The sequence below is a fragment of the Saccostrea cucullata genome, unplaced genomic scaffold (assembly GCF_032062105.1).
Source record: "Saccostrea cucullata isolate Sc308-1 unplaced genomic scaffold, CSIRO_AGI_Scuc_v1 ctg1248, whole genome shotgun sequence".
In the NCBI taxonomy this organism is placed as follows: Eukaryota; Metazoa; Mollusca; class Bivalvia; order Ostreida; family Ostreidae; genus Saccostrea; species Saccostrea cuccullata.
This window is the reverse complement of record NW_026941598.1, coordinates 14,000-31,486: the sequence shown is the minus strand read 5'-3', so window position 1 is coordinate 31,486 and position 17,487 is coordinate 14,000. Positions and strand designations below refer to the sequence as shown.

General features: G+C 33.2%; 1 protein-coding gene across 1 annotated transcript in view; it reads right to left on the bottom strand.

Annotated features, from left to right (window-relative positions):
- Positions 1-17,487, bottom strand: part of LOC134258137 (fibroleukin-like) — a 30,262-nt gene that overhangs the window by 5,264 nt on the left and 7,511 nt on the right. The window lies entirely within an intron of this gene.

The following is a 17,487-nucleotide window of genomic DNA, read 5'->3' as shown; positions in this document are numbered from 1 at the left end:
CATCAGAAAATTAGAAATTGTAAAATCTTTGTGACCTTGGCTATTTTTTACATAGTTTTGATTGTCATGAAGGATATAAAAAAATATGAACATAAACAGCTTTGTCCGGTAAATTTGTTTTTGATATTTTTGATAAATAACAATATCCACTATAATTTACACCTTCTACTCCCATTTCCATGGCAACCGGATTAACTACCATGCTTTCTTTCATATAGTCAATCTTTTCATTCATTGAAGTTTCAGTAAGAAAAAAATTAGCTGAATCCAAGACATCGCGTGGCCACGTCATTTTGATATTTACGTAGAATTGGTATTTTAAAAGATGTTATGAAAAAGTTAGATTATTCTCAGTAGCGATCATTAGATATTTCCTGAATTGGACTGGACTGCGAACATGAATGTAAACATTAAAAAAAGTAAACATTCAAATGTTAGAGCAACACGAACTTGAAGACCAAACCACTTCTAGGCCATTGCGCGACACAACATAACAATACAGCGGCCCATTCGTGCAATAAATGCAGTTTTATTTGAATTTTAATTCATTCGTCTCAAATGTAAATATAAGTAATAAACAACGATATTAAAAAGTTCAATGGGAAGTGAAGTTTTTGTTCATACGTGATCAAATCTACCGAGAAGCCCTTCTGGCTAGCAGGATTAACCACATGTGACATGACCAAATATAAGTTCATTTCTCAGAGAACATTTAAACATAGTTGTAATATTGTTGTTTATTTCTTTATAAAAATGTATAAATCAATTTAAGATAAAAACACAGGGGTTCAAACAAGGTCTAGGTACATATATATAGTTTATGCTATATATTTACATTTGTAAATATCTAGGTACTTTACAATCGAATAACGTCAAGTATCCTCTCACAGTCATTGATTATCCATGTTATATTGACTTATTTTCTAGCTTAATGTTTTATACTTACATCTGTAAATATCTTTCTTAGATGAACCCTGGGGATTCACAGGGTTTGATCACGTGACCAACTAAAAGTTCATTTCCCAGAGAACTTTTTAACATTGTTTTTATGCCCACGTAAGCCAAATTTCGGGGGTATAAAGTTTTTGTCGTGTCAGATCGTCTTTCTATGTGTCTAGATGTCTCTCTGACTGTTTGTCTGTTTTTCCGCAAAAACTTAAACCTTGCCCATAAGTTTTGATTTAGTGGAGCTATGGCATTCATATTCCACATGTGTATTCCTTTAGACAAACCCTTTCTTTGGGTACCACTAATTTTGACCTTTGGACCTTAACTTTAGAGTTTTACCCACTTCGCAAGTAGGTTAAGGTTTCAACCAAATATTCTACTTGCCTATATGATATGACGACATAGTAAGCTATATGACGTGAAGTTAAGAGATAACAATTTTTTATTATCTATATCTATGATTGATTTGAGGTCGTTAAAATTAATCAAAATATGAAGAGGCATAAAACAAACAGACATCAGTCGTTTCTGGGTCTCTGTAGTTATCGCAGGGGTTAAATACCAAACCCGTGACGTCATAACTGTCGATCATGCAGTAGCAGAGTGAAAGTGAAACGTAACGAGAATTCATGTAAACAAACACAAGAAATCGGAGTTTAAAAGCATTTAGAATGAATATCATGTGTGATTTATGTGGGAATAAAGTTTATGAATAAGGTATGGTAATATACTTCTACAATTTCTTCGTAAAATTAAAGCAGGGAGGGTGTTTACTTGCCGATCAGGCTTTCCTCTGTCGTTCGTAACAAATAAGATACAAAAGTTCAACACTACGCCGCACACTTTGAAACTTAATTTTTGTTTCTATCTAAAGTCCTTATTCTATTGTTTTTGGAAAGTGCTGCTAGAATCGTATGGTTTACAGGAATTAATGCTTTTTTCGATGTTATGAACAAAATGTAAAAATTTTCGGAAGGTGTCGTCAGAAAGTGTTGAATAATTATTTCTTTGATAGGACAGTAGGATTCTAGCAGCAATTTTCATGGTACAGAGATGTTTTTACTTAACTATGTTTACAAGTTGAAATTAATTATCCCCGGGGTAGTGTTGAACTTTTCACTTTTTCATTAAGGCATATTTTCTAATTATAGAAGTCACGTCTTGACGTCGTGGTGAAGTGCTTCATGTAGTATAAGTCCCATTGAAGTCTACAGAATGCATAATTATAACAAAAGTTTTATGCTTGATTTTTCCGATTTGTTAGTATTAAACAATTATAAAAAAGTGTTAATTCGCCGCATTCTCGTCCATGTGCTGCCTTAACATACCCGCGTTTTACACAAAATTTTTGAAATGATATCTTTTGAACAGTATATACCAAGATATTTATACTTAAAATACGTATTGCTTGTTGAAAGACCTTTCATTGTATTTTGACAACCTTAACCTTTTGACCTTGAGATAGGGGATTTTGTTACTTATAAAAAAAAATTAACCTTACCTATAACTTTCAAACGGTAAGTGCTAGAGCTTTCATACTTCACATATGCAATTATTGTGAAAAGACACTTAATTTAATACGAGAAATTTGACCCTTTGACATTTACCTTGGAGTTTGACCTACCTTCTTTAAATACAACCTTGAACATAATTTTTGGAGAGTTAAAATAGGTTTTTTATACTTCAAAGATTTAATTCTTGTGACAAGACCTTTCATTTGATATCAAATGCTTTGACCCTTTGACCTTGACCTTGGAGTTTGATCCACTTTTCGACAAAAATTCCAAACTTTTTCCTTGGAACTTATTTTTATAACATTATGATAGATACTAGGAGCTTCTTATTTCAAATATCCTTTTTTTTGGCAGAACCTCTCATTTGACCTTTTGACCTTGACCTTGCAAATGTTTGTACTTACGAAAAAACTTTAACCTTGACTATAACTTGTGAACGGTAAGAGCTAGGGATTTCTTACTTCAAATATGCAATCCTTGTGAGACGACCTATCATTTGATATTAACAACTTTTATCCTTTGACCTTGCTTGACCTACTTTTTACAAACTTTAACCTTAGTCATAACTTTTGAACGGTAAGGACCAGCACTTTAACTTTTCCAATATTTAATCTTTCAGACGAGGCCTTTCTTTAGAAAACAACAACCTTGAACCTTTGACCTTGAAACCAGAGTTTGTCCTACCTAAAAAAAATCGGTAACCTTAGTCATAACCTATGAACAGGTGTTGTAAGTTTTTCTATTTAACATTTGTATTTTCTGAAAAGGCCTAACTTTAGTTCCAAGTTTAACATATTTGATCTGCATTTGAGAAAGTTTAACTTTCGCTATGTTGCAATACGGGGGCATCTGTGTTCTACAGACACCTCTTGTTTATTTCTTAAATAAACACTGTTTGAATTGCTCGAGTATATTGTCTGATCTGAAATTAGAACATATTTTTTTTCTTACTAGCCATTTATGTTTAAAAAGTACAGTTATGATTATAATAGAGATTGTAATAAACAATATCCCATCTGGCAATAATTAAAATTCATCGTCCATAACCTAGCTTTAAGACCCGAAGATGGGATTTAGGTGGTCTTTTTTAATTAAAATACATTTACAATTTTAACCTTTCTGAAAATTGAGCTCACATATTAGATCTTCAGATATTTCTAAAAAAGAAACTTTTACAATGAAAAATGTTCAATGAAAGGTTGATTGTCTTTTGCAAACTTTTTTATTTTCCCTTTATTAATTTATTGGGTATTCCTCAAGAGTGATAGACAAATTCTCTAAATGTAAAACGGATGGTCTATCCTAAAATAGACTGTACCCTTAATTTACCGTAGCATATTTAAATTACGATAATTTTTTAATCTGTTAAAAACAAGAGGCACAGGCTTGTGGGTGTGGAAGATCATACAAATCTCCTCTTTTCATGCTTTTATTTTGATGATCAATCACCATTTTGTCGTTCTTGTGAATTTTTATGATTGTTCCTATAGATTCCCACATAAAACCGTGATCAAGCTATATGGCCCCACTCAACCGAAAAAAAGAAGAGATGTTATGATTTGAACAAACTTATATCTACAGTCCCTGAGGATGTTTCCTTATAAATTTAAAAATCATGGCTTTATTGTTCTCTAGAAAAAGAATTTTAAAGATTTTTCTATGTTACTCTTCTTGAAACTTTGATATCCCAGTATGTCTCCATCCTTGCCCCGAGGTTAGATTTGAACAACTTGGATCACACTACCCGAGGATGCTCTCATATAAATGTGGCTTTGTTATTCTTGGGAAGATGATTTTTAAATTTCTTTTTAAGGATTGCAATGTTAAACTTCGATCGATACCACATTGTGGCCCATTGTGCGCTAGTGCATCATAGAAAATATGACATCAGAACTGTTGCTATTCATAATGCCATGTTCACAGAGTAATCGTTGTTTTATTTTTATATTAGCTCACCTGATCCTAAGGCTCAAGTGAACTTTTCTGATCACATTTTTTCCGTCGTCCGTCCGTCTGTCTATGTGTCTGTAAACTTTTCACATTTTCCACTTCTTCTCAAGAACCACTGGGCCAATTTTGACCAAACTTGGAACAAAGCAACCTTGGGTCACGAGAAATTTAAATTATAAAAATAAAGAGTCAATTCCCTTCACAAGGGGAGATAATCAAGAAAGGACAAAAATAGGGTGGGGTCATTAAAAAATATTCTTTTCAAGAACCACTGGTCCAGAAAAGCTGAAACTTATGTAGATGAATTCTGGGATAGTGTAAATTCTAAATTGTTCAAATCATGACTCCCGGGGGGTAGGGCGGGGCCACAGTGGGGAATCAAAGTTGTACATAGAAATATATGGAAAAATCTTTGAAAATCTTCTGAAGAACTACTGGGCCAGAAAAGCTGAAACCTATCTGAAAGCATCCTGGGGTAGTGTAGATTCTAAATTGTTCAAATCATGACCCCCGGGGGTAGGGCGGGGCCACAATGGGGAATCAAAGTTTTACATAGAAATATATATGGATTAATCTTTGAAAATCTTCTTAAGAACTACTGGGCTAGAAAAGCTGAAACTTATGTGCACATGGAAGCATCCTGGGGTAGTGTAGATTTCAAAATGTCTAAATTATGATCATTGGAGGTAGGGTGAGGTCGCAATATGTATTAAAAGGGGGGAAATCTGGGAAAGAACAGAATGGTCGAAGCTTCTCAGGTGAGCAATGTGGGCCATGGGCCTCTTGTTTGCATTTGCATTTGCATTTGATTTTGTCAAGAATGTTAGAGGAAATCCTGGCCTCACGTAAGGACACGGCTTGTTGTTTTCAATAAAGAAAAACACAGCAGACCTAATTAATGCACCTTTTCTCTAATAAATCACAAAAATTTAAAATGTATACTTTCAAAAACCATTATCTGGATACAAGCTGCGCTGTCATCACGTTCTCTATTTTCGTATGCAGTTTTGACGTGATCGATCAACATTATTGAAGACAAAAATCAATAATTTTATACTATGATAAAAAAAAAACAAAGCTTTAACGATGAATGATTTTGACTCCAGAATGCTTTTCTATTATTATTTAAGTTCTATTTTTTTTTTTGAGCTGAAATCATTCGTTGATAAAGGAGTTCTGCTTTATATGAATGTTAAAACACCAAAGTGTAAAGAGTAATCGTTCTTTGTTCAAATATGCAAAGGTATGATAAGGAAAAATGAAAATATGGCTATTCTCTTTGCACAACATTTCATAAATAAGCTTTTAAATAGATATCATGATCGTTGTAGAGCTTTTAAGGTAGAACCTATGTCGGAAAAGTCTTTGTCACAAGAATTTCAAACTTTTGAAAATAATAAATTAGTACTTGCTTATCAATCAGTCTAAAGCTCATGATATGTTTCCTTGTTTTTAAATCTAGTACAGCTTGTGAAACTTGGTATTGTAATTACATACTGCGACTAAATAAGATTGTTCGATGCTTTGGTAATCGAAGATTATAATTAAATTCTGAACGCAATGAGTATGATTAAGAACTGTGAAAAATAAAAAGATTCTGGATATATTCTGGGCTCATACCATAAAAAGTTTTATACAATACAATACATTTATGAAAAGTAACTAATTCAAAAACATTTAACCATCCTAGTTTTTCAAACAAAGGCTTAGATGGTTGGTAAGGTGCTGCATCAAGAATAATTCCTGCAGCCCGTTTCTGAAGCTTATGAATTCTCTCAATGTTACATTTGGACGTATTACCCCAGACTGTGAGACAATAGTTTATTGTAGGCAAAATGTATGCATTATAGAAAAGTTTTCTTGTACTTAATGGAAGAAATTTCTTAATTTTACGGAGCGTAAATAATTTGTATCTCAGGGATTTACAAACTGCATCAGCATGACAATTATACTGAAGAGATTGATCTATCAGAATACCTAGGAGTTTTTCAACTTCAACATATTCCAAGTTTTTGCCAGAAATTTTTGCATCAAGTACTGGGTTATTTAATCTTGATCTTTTTTGTTGTGTACACATAAGCATGCATTTTGATTTGTCTCTGTTCAGTATCATTTGATTATGTAAACACCAGTTTTCAATTTCACGTAAATCAGAATATTAATTTGTTTCAATATTATGTACATTGCTGTAAGGTAAATGCTGAGTTGCATCGTCCGCAAACATATCAATATTAGAGTAATTTACACATAAAGGAAGATCATTTATATACAATAAAAATAGGAGTGGGCCTAAAGTGGATCCCTGTGGCACCCCTGCTGTGATAGGTAAAATATCGGAAGAACATGCGCCAATTTTTACACTTTGCTTCCTTTCGTTTAAATATGATTGGAACCACTTGATTGCCAGTGAATCAAAATTATAATGTCGTAATTTTTCTATTAAGATATCATGACTGACTAAATCAAACGCCTTACTAAAATCTAGAAAAGCTTTGCCAATCACCACTCTGCAAATATGACGTCATTAATGTGAAGCAATTTTCTATTTTCAACAGAAAAAAAACTTCAAAATGGCACATTTCAAGAGTGATTTTCCTTTAGAAAACAGTGTCCACAGCCGTCGCCCACGTTAATTTTTTGATATTTTGTGCAAAATTTAATAATAAATCACATATCTCAAGATCTTTGTGGGCGATGCCTGTGGACGATATTGTCTGAAAGAAAATTCCATTGAAAATTGGTGTCTTCTGCAACTTTTTTATGAAAATACGGGAAAATGCACATGTTTATAATGTCATAATTAGCATTTAAAAACACATGTGAGAAAAATGACTTGTGTGATTTATTTGCATTAAATTTCAATTATTTAAAAAGCATGAGTTTTCAACATTCACACCGGTTTAATTCTAGAAAATCACAGGGCAAAATTTGTACGGAAACCATACCTTCTTCTTTAATCTACAGTACCAGAGGATGCTTCGATATAACTATGACCAATCATGGCATTGCTGTTGTTGTAAAGAAGATTTTAGAATAATGTTCTTATGTATTCTTATGTTAAATTTTGATACCAGATTTTGCCCCTACCCTACCACAAAGGGTCTTGATTTGAACAAACGTGAATCTACACAACCGGACGCTGCATCCACTTAATCAGTTCCATCTGTCCTTGTCCAGTGGTTCGTGAGAAGAAGATTTTTAAAAGATACCCTTAATTTTTCACTCATTCATAATTATTTCAGTCTGACGTCTGTCAGTCTGTCAAATGACTATGATTTAACGATGGGGTACTATGTAATATTTATTGGGTCGGTGGACTTACTTGTAATTATATTTTTTGTGTGTCAAAACCTTGTGACATCATTGGCCGAAAATGTTAGAATCTGTATTTATTTTTACATGTCATGAATCAGTTCCCTTTCATCTTATATCTGCATGTATTTTCTCAATAAACTGTCATTATCTTAACACTTCTACATGTGTGGATAAGGTGTAATACTTTGAATTATCTGCTGCCATGCCACTTGTTTACATTCTGTCTGCCATCTTTATATCGGCACATGTTATGTGTATAGTTTTGTATTTTACCAAACATATTATTCGTGCTATGTAATAGGCATAATTACTTGTTATTTATTATTTTATGATTATTGTGGGTTCTACTATTCATTTTAGTAATAATTATTCCTGATTACATTTGTCTACAACTTGCACTATATTTTTATCCATCTGCGATGTCGTCTGCATACTCAGCAAGTTTATTTATGTGAAATTTACAAGTTTCAGAGATTAATTGTTTACTTATTTTTTATATACACATCTTTTGTAAACCATATTTATTGTTTATTTTGTCTTTTTACATTTTAATTTCGTTTTGTAGTTATTATCCTCATTGTACTGCAGACTTGTTTGGCACTGCCTGGCAGATCTCTGTTTCTACGGTACCATACAGTGCTGTGATTGGTGGAACGTCGCCGTACAGCATTCATTGGTTGAATTTAGTCACGTGACCCCTTTCCGAAGGTTATATAAAGGGGCCTTTCGCATTATGTAAACAGATAATTTTGCCGAGTTGTCAGGTGCGTATATTTCAAAGAGATAAGTCCAAGATCCACCCATATTTTCACCGTAGCCTAACATAGCATTTTCATTGTGATTTCAGTTGAGAAAATGATCGACAATTATCTCCCAACACACTGGGCACCTATTTGATTGTATTTAACTGCGGGGATCATCCTAGTTTCATCCCCCTCCCCATTTCATAATAGTAGCCCGTACGGTAGACGCCACCAAAATTTATTATTGTACCTGTTGAAATGAGAATTGATTAAGGATTAATAAATATTGTTGAGAACAAGACAAATCTTATGTTTTCCCTATAACTATAGGAACAAGGGTTTTAGTACATGAGTACTACAAGTATCTATTTTGTAGCGTCCCTGACTGCAGCTTCCCCATTTCCAGGGAGCGTACAATTTTTGGTGTCAGAAGTTGGATGCCTATATTCCTAAAGGCATCCTCGATACAAACCAATTTCCTGTCCAATAACCGCTCAGCTATCCAGTGTGTTGGTTTTTATCGTATATAGTGTACTCCAGTACATATGTGTGTATATATAAATATACAAATTTACTGGAAAATAATCATTTTTGAAATTTAATTTACCAGTCATTATTACACAAGTAGACCATGGCAGAGTCCTCTTATACCTCTCCTGACCCAGAAATACAGTTTAATATTCACAGTGAGGCAGGACGATCTACCCCCTTCTCCCAAGCAGGGTCGACTAGAAGGACCCAATCATTCACCAGTTCCAAATATAGCCTCTGAGATGTTCCAAATACCATTGATACCAGACTTAGATAGAACTCCTCTCCCAAGACGTCAGCTTGGAAACCCTATAGGTGACTTTACCCAGCAGGGAATTCCCCCTGTCATGAGACCTGAATCTTATAATGGTAAGGAGCATTGGGACAAATATATTTCCCATTTCCAAGATTGCGCCAAATTAGGTAGGTGGTCTGATAGAACAAAACTTCTCTTACTTGCTGCCAGTATACGTTACCAGGCTAGAACCTACTACATGTCTCTATCTGCTGAAGACAACGAATCCTTCCAGTCCCTAAGAGATAAACTAAATCAGAGATCCAAAAATAGTAAAAACAAAACAGATGGCTGTCCAAGCTGGAGTTAAGGAAGAGGTTATCAGGTGAGTCTATTGCAGCTGTCCTTGGTGATGATATTCTCCAGATGGTACAAAGAGCGTACCGTAATCTTGATGCACTTGCCCTAGAGGCACTGGCCCTGAATCAGCTGTACAAGGTCATTCCATTTGAAATGAAATGTAGATGTAAAACAAAGACTGTCAGACCGTTGCTGAGGCCGTTCTCCAGATAGAGAGATGTGAACTTTCATGGTCTTTGTATCCGTATATTTTTTTTCTGGTTTTAACCATATCACGTGACTCAGCTGATGTACGTAAGGTTACTTTGCCGAACTCGGTTGAGAACCCATAAATACATATGCATTAGTACAATTCCCATTACATAAGAATTCATGCTTGTCAAAAGATATCAAGATTATATTGATTTTTTCGGAATATTCTAAGCCATATTTCCTATGGGCGTCCTTACCCTAGCTGCGTGATCAACAAAAAATGCAAGATGAAAATCAGCCGGATAATCCTCAGAATGATGAAGCTGAATTAGATATGCTCGGTAATTCAAAACTGAACGAATTAGAAGTATCATATGCCAATCGTAGACAACGCACAGTACCTAAAAGGCATAGTATTTTCAGATTAAGGGGACCGACCTTGGTTACCATTGCGCAGTTTTCGCACATCGTTGTAAAAGGAAGCGTATTTTTTTACGCTTAATTAAAAGGAATTTAACCAAAATAAAATCAAGCTATAAATTTTAATGAAAAATTTATATAACTGATTTTTAAAAGGATTGTTCAACTGATAGGTAGATTGACGTTGTAATGGCCCGTTTTTGACGTTATGATAACGTGAGTTCTTAAAGAAGGGTTAATTAAAATGTACTAATAGAAAAGGGCATGAACATATTCTCCCTAAATTTAAAACACGGACATTTGAGAATCTGTTTAACATTTTTACAATGTTTTGTATAAAGCATTTGTTTCCTTCATATTTTACAGTACTCAGTAAAAAGAGGACAATTCTTTAATTTTTGGCATTTTGAGATGTCCGTTTTGGAAACATAACGGTAGAATTTTGTGTTTCTTACATATGATGTACAATATGTTATTTTCATCATATATTATAGCTTGATCAAAAAATCTATTATAGTATTTGTATAATTTGCTTTTGTTTGCAAAAATTTGGCAATTTCCTTTATAATCCTTTAAAAAATGTACCTGATTTTGAGACGGTTCCTTAAAAAATACCTTTGCGGTAGATTTTTTTCAAACTTGGCATGTGCACTTATATCAATGTAAGTTATATATAATATAAAAATAAACAGTTTCGCTATTGTGGTTTTCACACAATAAAATCACAGTTGACCCCCTTAAAGAAAAAAATACCAAAGTGAATACCAGAAAGCCTGGGATTTTATGCTCAATTTGGTTAGATCGTCTTCCTTCTGAAGAGGGAAGGAGGGATCACTTGCTAGCATATGGAATGGCTGATAATAATCGAAGAAAGTAAGAATGGCAGTTATGGGATCAAGCTTTTAGAAAGAAAATTATCTTATCCAGAAACCTGAAACGCATGCATAAAGAACAAGATATTTCGGAATTTCACTAAAAGAGGCAGATTCAGAATTTCTCAGTGGAGTAGCCTATAGAAAAAGTTTGGCAAAAAGCCCTTGGGGAACTTATTTATGAAGAAAACAACATCACGTTAGGTAGAACTCAGAGAAATTAACTGCCCGATATTTGCCAAGTGCAAAAAGGAAAATAATCAGGCAAAGTGAACCAAGTAGTGAAGGAAAGAATAATACAAAAGAGGATGCGGAGGTGGAGACGAAGCCACTAGTAGTAGATCAGACCAGGAGGCACCCGTGGAAGATCAACATTGCGCTTGTTGCAAGAAAGAGGTTGAGACAATGGAAAAAGCTACACCGGCCAGCACTCAAGTTAAAGTTGTGAATAGAAGAAGGCATTAAAAAATCATAAGAGAGTGATCAAGAAGTATCAGGAGAATGGAAAAACCATTTGAAATGACATTTGGTCTGATTAGACTTCCTCAAGTATATACATTGTACGTCCAAATTAAACTATGCATTAGCATTTCTTCCTTTTTATTTTAACCAAGTGTTACATTAACCCTTGATAAAAAAAATGAATATGTATATATAATCTATATTAATTTATTCGCATAAACGTCTTTAAAAAACAGAGAAAAAAAACATGCAGGACGCACGAAATCAGAAGAGTGGGTGATGCAATGATCATTGGTAAATCATTGGTAACTATAAATGGAAATAATACCAAGAAGTAAGGTCAAAATGGAATAACTTGACCTTTCTTGAAATAAGCTCGGGGAATTGAAACCATATACAGGGGGCTGTGAATCTGAATAAAAACGAAACTCCTAGTTTCCGCCATCAATAAGAACCTGGGGCGAGGTACACGGTGTTTGTTATAAAGTTTCCAAGTCATAATGATTCAGCCAAGCTTTTATACAATTGTTTGATAAAGAAATAATAGAAAAACCCAGATAGATTAGAGAAAAATTATCATATTGTAAATCGTAAATCTTTAGATCATACACTGAGATGGAGTAAGAGAAAGTTCAACCCGTGCAGAGGTACATGATATAGTGCTCAATGTAGAATATTTATTACATTTTATCGAGAAATGCTAATTACGGAAGCCCTTTGAGGCTAGTTCAGTGAAAAAAAAACATTGCGTTTAATCGCAATAATTTATGCATTTAAAAGCAATCATGTCAATTGATCCTTGAGGAGTACACACATACTGATATCTTTCTGTCTTTTTTGTACAGTATCTTATTAAGAGAATTGCATATTGTTAGGTTTATAGAATAAGTTTCTTCTGAACAAGCATTTTCTGAATGGTTAAATCATTGGTGTGGAAAAAAGGAGATAGTAGCGTGGATCTTTAAAAACAAAGACACCCTAAAAAAAAAAAAAAGATTTAGCATATATAGATATCTATGTTTCTGATAGTGTTATGGTCAGTTGCTTACAAACACAATTTTACATTTCTTATATGAGTTGCGTCAAGCGAAAAGGGACCTTCGTGACCAAATTTTCGAAAATCGGTTTTTCACCGTTTCTGAAAGAGATAGTTTTTCTGAATATTTTGATACCAAATATTTTATCATATACCCTCCAAATTCTAATTAAAACTCCAAATGAAAACAATGCAATGCAAACAGGATAACGCTGTAAAACGTTGGATAACGTTACATAACGTCATTGATAATTGGAACGTGCAGCGTGATTACTAAATCACCCTTTTGTATTAGTAAGAAATTATTTTATTACTATAGATGTATTTTAAAGTTTTTTAAATATATATTTCTCCAAATATTAGCATTTTTATGATGGTATAAATGTATATTGTAAAAAAAAAGTGATAATTTAAAGGTCGTTAAAAAAAACATCATCTAAATTAATGAACATGTATATTGAAATAATAAAGTAAGTAGTAAATTTTCAAGGAGTATATTCAAAGACATATCATCTCACGTTTTTTTCTACATCATCAACATATATAATCATGCTTTAATCACTGGAAATTTGTATTTCAGAGGATCATTGACCAGGGACAGACCGATGACCATAAAAACAAAAAAAGTTCCTACTCTGAAATCATCTTGCAAGACATTCGTAACAACATGGCCTTTTTTATAAGAGAAATTATTTATTGTTCACGAAATTGACCGAGTAACTACGATTGCTCGCAAGGGGATTAAAAAAATATCCGACACCATGTTCATGAAGTAAGGTCTTAAGGATTGATCCCAGTCAAATAATTGTTACTAATTTTCTTTTTCGGTATAATCACCAAACCCACCTCCACAAAAACAAACCCTTAGGCAGCACACTACCTACATGTATTTTTATGGTACTTCCCTGAACTATATATAAGGGTTTAAGGGTGGTTGGAGTGCAACCTTCAGGCATTGTAATTTTTTGCCTTTCAGTTATTTCACACTTCTTTCAAAATCGATTTACCTTAATTTTATTTCAATTGAAAATTATATCGAAATGCAGAAAATCTCTCAATTCAAATAGAATATTAAACGTACCCCCCCCCCCCCCCCACGATGCTTCTTGCCTGTATGATAGTGATTCTTATGGCAAATACACCATAGCAACATCAAAGGAAAATCTAAATTTACCGCCAGTCCTATGAAAAATTGTCACTTAACTACATGTATATGATCGTAAAATGAACGAAATAAAGTTTTTGTACTTTGTGGAAACAGGGGAAGAGAGGAGGGGGGGGGGGGTCTTCTTCGAAAATGAGCCCGGCATATTGTGCTTGGAACAAAGGCACGTTACTTCGGTGCTTGCAGTTGAACAATTTGATAAAGGTTAATATTGTGTGTTGTAAAAGGAAAGCCTGTTTTTTAATCTCATATCTAAAAAAATTAAGGAATTAAATTTGTTCTGTACTAAAAAAGTACAGATAAAAATGCCTAGGTTACGTATATATCTAGGCTGGATGCAATACAATCAATTCAAAGTAAGACGTTAAATTTGACTTTCAGAGTATACTTAAATGGTTAATACATAATTTTTTATGTGCCACCTATTCACGAGTTGGTACATGTACATGTACGTTGTTTCATGCAATATTTTTTTGACCAAGTCAAGGGTCCCGGATGACATTCTAACTTTACAGATGTACAATTTAAACATTACTTAAACAAGTTAATGCACACTTACATAAGGTATATTAAATAATCATTTAAGTTCATATTCTGTGTCAATGAGAAAAGACAATATAAATTTAGATGGAGTGAAATGGGCCTCACCCCTGAAAATCCAAACAAATATACACTATAGACGCTGTCATCGGTAGAAATTTCCTTAAATTTATTCTAAGCATCAGATTGTAAGAAAAAGTTTCAATTATTTGCTTTCTGTATTTTTATACATGTTGATAGATCTCATTATGCATAGTGTGCTCAGTCGGTAATCCTCGGCTTACTCCGCTACACTCATTCAAAAATGGTATACGAGCCATCCGAGGAGTTCCGATTGATATATGTACGCCATAGACCTCCCCCCTCCCCCCAAAATTTCAATAAACTAAAGTAAGAAATTAATGATGCTTATGGGATATTATTCACAAAACGTAGTTAAAAGTAAAATAAATCCTAAGTTTTCTTTCCTATAGTCAGGATGTTAGGGTTGGTAAATCTAAAAATAAAATTGTCATCAAAATTTTTTTTATTCTTGATTGAAAAAAAAAAAAAATAAAATCATATGCAGTAAACAGACAGATATAGAAAGCAACTTCATTTGTGGGAAAGGGCTTTATAAAAGGTTTTTTACAGAGGTCAAAAAGGGGGCCATCAGACAAAATTATAAAGAGTTCACAAAAATAAGAGCTCGTAATAAATATCATCGTCGCAAGCCACGGCTTTTGTGTGCATTTTATTTACACGGGGAAATAAGATGGACACAAAACCCGTGGCTTGCGACGAGGTTTGAAATAAAATCTACAAAACTTTACTGATGATGCGACTTTCAAGAAAATGATCCAGTACTTCATTCTTCAATCAAATATATGAGCGATGATTTTTTAAAGAAGGATGGGTGGGGTGGGGATATGGTGTACGTATCAATGATTTCAAAGTGGTTATGATCGAACTAAAAAAGAAATTAATAGTAAATTAAATGCGTAAAAACGAAAATGAACAAGCAAAATCGAAACGAAAAATAAATTAATTTAAAAACATTAAGAGAGAATAAAGAAAAAAATCGGAATTCACCCTTGAGAGGTTTCCCTTTCTGTAGTAATAAAAACGAGCACATCCAAAAAAAAATGGTGAGGGGGGGGTAATTAAAACTTTTAAATACAATATTATGTAAGATTATAAACTTAAGATGTGCTCATATCTATAGTCCGGAACAACTGCTTTTTGCTGAAATAAGATTATAGTAATCAGAAAATAAAACGAATGACCTACATGCGTCTGATTCAATATATCTGACCTATTTCGCTCTTAATTTTCGACTCTAAACACCTTAAGTTACCATTTTTAGTTTTAATTTATTGCAATTAATTTAGGCAATGAAAACAAGACCACAAATTAGTTAAGAAAATGACCACTGTTTATTATCTTTACATTTTATTGCGTAATACAGTTAAATTTTTAAACCTGAGTGTTGCGCCAAAGGTGACGCGTTAATTTTAGTTAGTAAAATATACGGAAGTCCGCATGGCTTTTGCCGCTACATCTTTTATGACATGGCTACGTACAAAGTTTCTTATCTGGTGCATTCAATTTTTTTTCTTAATTAATATGAATTGACAAAATGCTATTGCAACTACATCTATCCTAGAATCAGTGAACTTGATTCGAATATTTAATAGGATGACAAACTCTGGGCACTTCGGGTTTCTCTGTCTAATGGAGAAACAATATGGAATGTGTTACATGTAACAACCCCCCCCCCAAAAAAAAAAAATCAACAGAAAAAAAACATTGAAATAAATGCTTGGACCAGTTGCTTATATGTAGAGACTGGAGCTCTGTCGGAAAGGCCATGGAAGCGATTGTTTTCAGAGCTAAACGAGGTAGACACGTACATTGATTTGTTGATGAATATTTTTGACAGCTCACGAATAAATCAAACCATTTCTTGAAAAATAAAAAAAAAATTAATCAGTTTATATATTTTTTTGAAAAATATTACCAGTAAACATAAAAATTGACGACATTGAACATTTTTTCAAGACAGTATTAGGCGTGTCTATTTTTTCTAAATATGTAAATAACGCAATAATATTTTTGTTTTGCTTTATCGTATAATTTTTTTCATCGGCAAACGTACAGACGAGACGTCACGTCTTTGAAGCGCTATTGTGACGTAATTACGTTTATGTTACAAAGGTCCCTTTTCGCTTGACGCAACTCATATATTATTTTTTTTTGCTTGAAACTTTAAAACTGCAAACAATTTTAAGGAATTTCGAAATAAAAAAAGAAGAAGAAATAATGATTTAAAAACGTTAACCCCACGCTGCGGTCACAAAGTTGAAATTTGTATAAAGCAGTTAGGGAAACAAATGATGAACTGTTAAGACTTATGTATATGTACGTTTTATGTATATGTCTGTTCACAGTCTTTTCTTTAATCTCATAAAGTAAACACGAAAACAGGATGGAATTATATCAAATCAAAATTAAAATCAAATGAAAACATATTGATCGATGTGTACTACTAATTTTAAATTGATATGTCTATTAATACCACTTAAACATTCATAGTTAGTTGTGATGCGTGTACCTAAGCAATTGATTAAAAGCTTTGTTAAAAGTGTTTGTTTCAAATAGGTTTAAGAAACTCTGGTTGTTATGCCTGGTTGCAATGTTTAACTACATTTCTTAAAAACTGCAATATTTTGCAAAGAAACACAAAACCAACCGTTGTTCATTATAGAATCGGACCATAATATTTAATATAATATTCAGCTAATCGATGTCTGATTTCAAACTACAGCACTATGTCATTGTGTTTAAATGCGAAATGAATCCTTAGAAGCAAGGATTTTTGCGCTAAAATGCAAAGAGTATTGCGTTTAAACGCAAAACATGGTGCGAATAAAGGCAAATAATCATTGCGATTAAACGCAAAAATATTATTGCGTTCAAACGCGAAAAGTATTGCGTTTATTCGCAAAATTATTGCATTTAAACAGAATTGTTTGCAATTTAGCGTTTTTTTTTATTTTTTTTTGCGATTACGCGCAAAAAATTTCCGCGATTTATTGCAATGTTTTGCGTTTAAATGCAATATTTATTTAGATTAAAACAAATACTGTGCATTTAAAACAATGATTATTGCGATTAAACGCAATACAAATATTTCTTTCTCTGAACTGGCCTCAACGGGCTTCC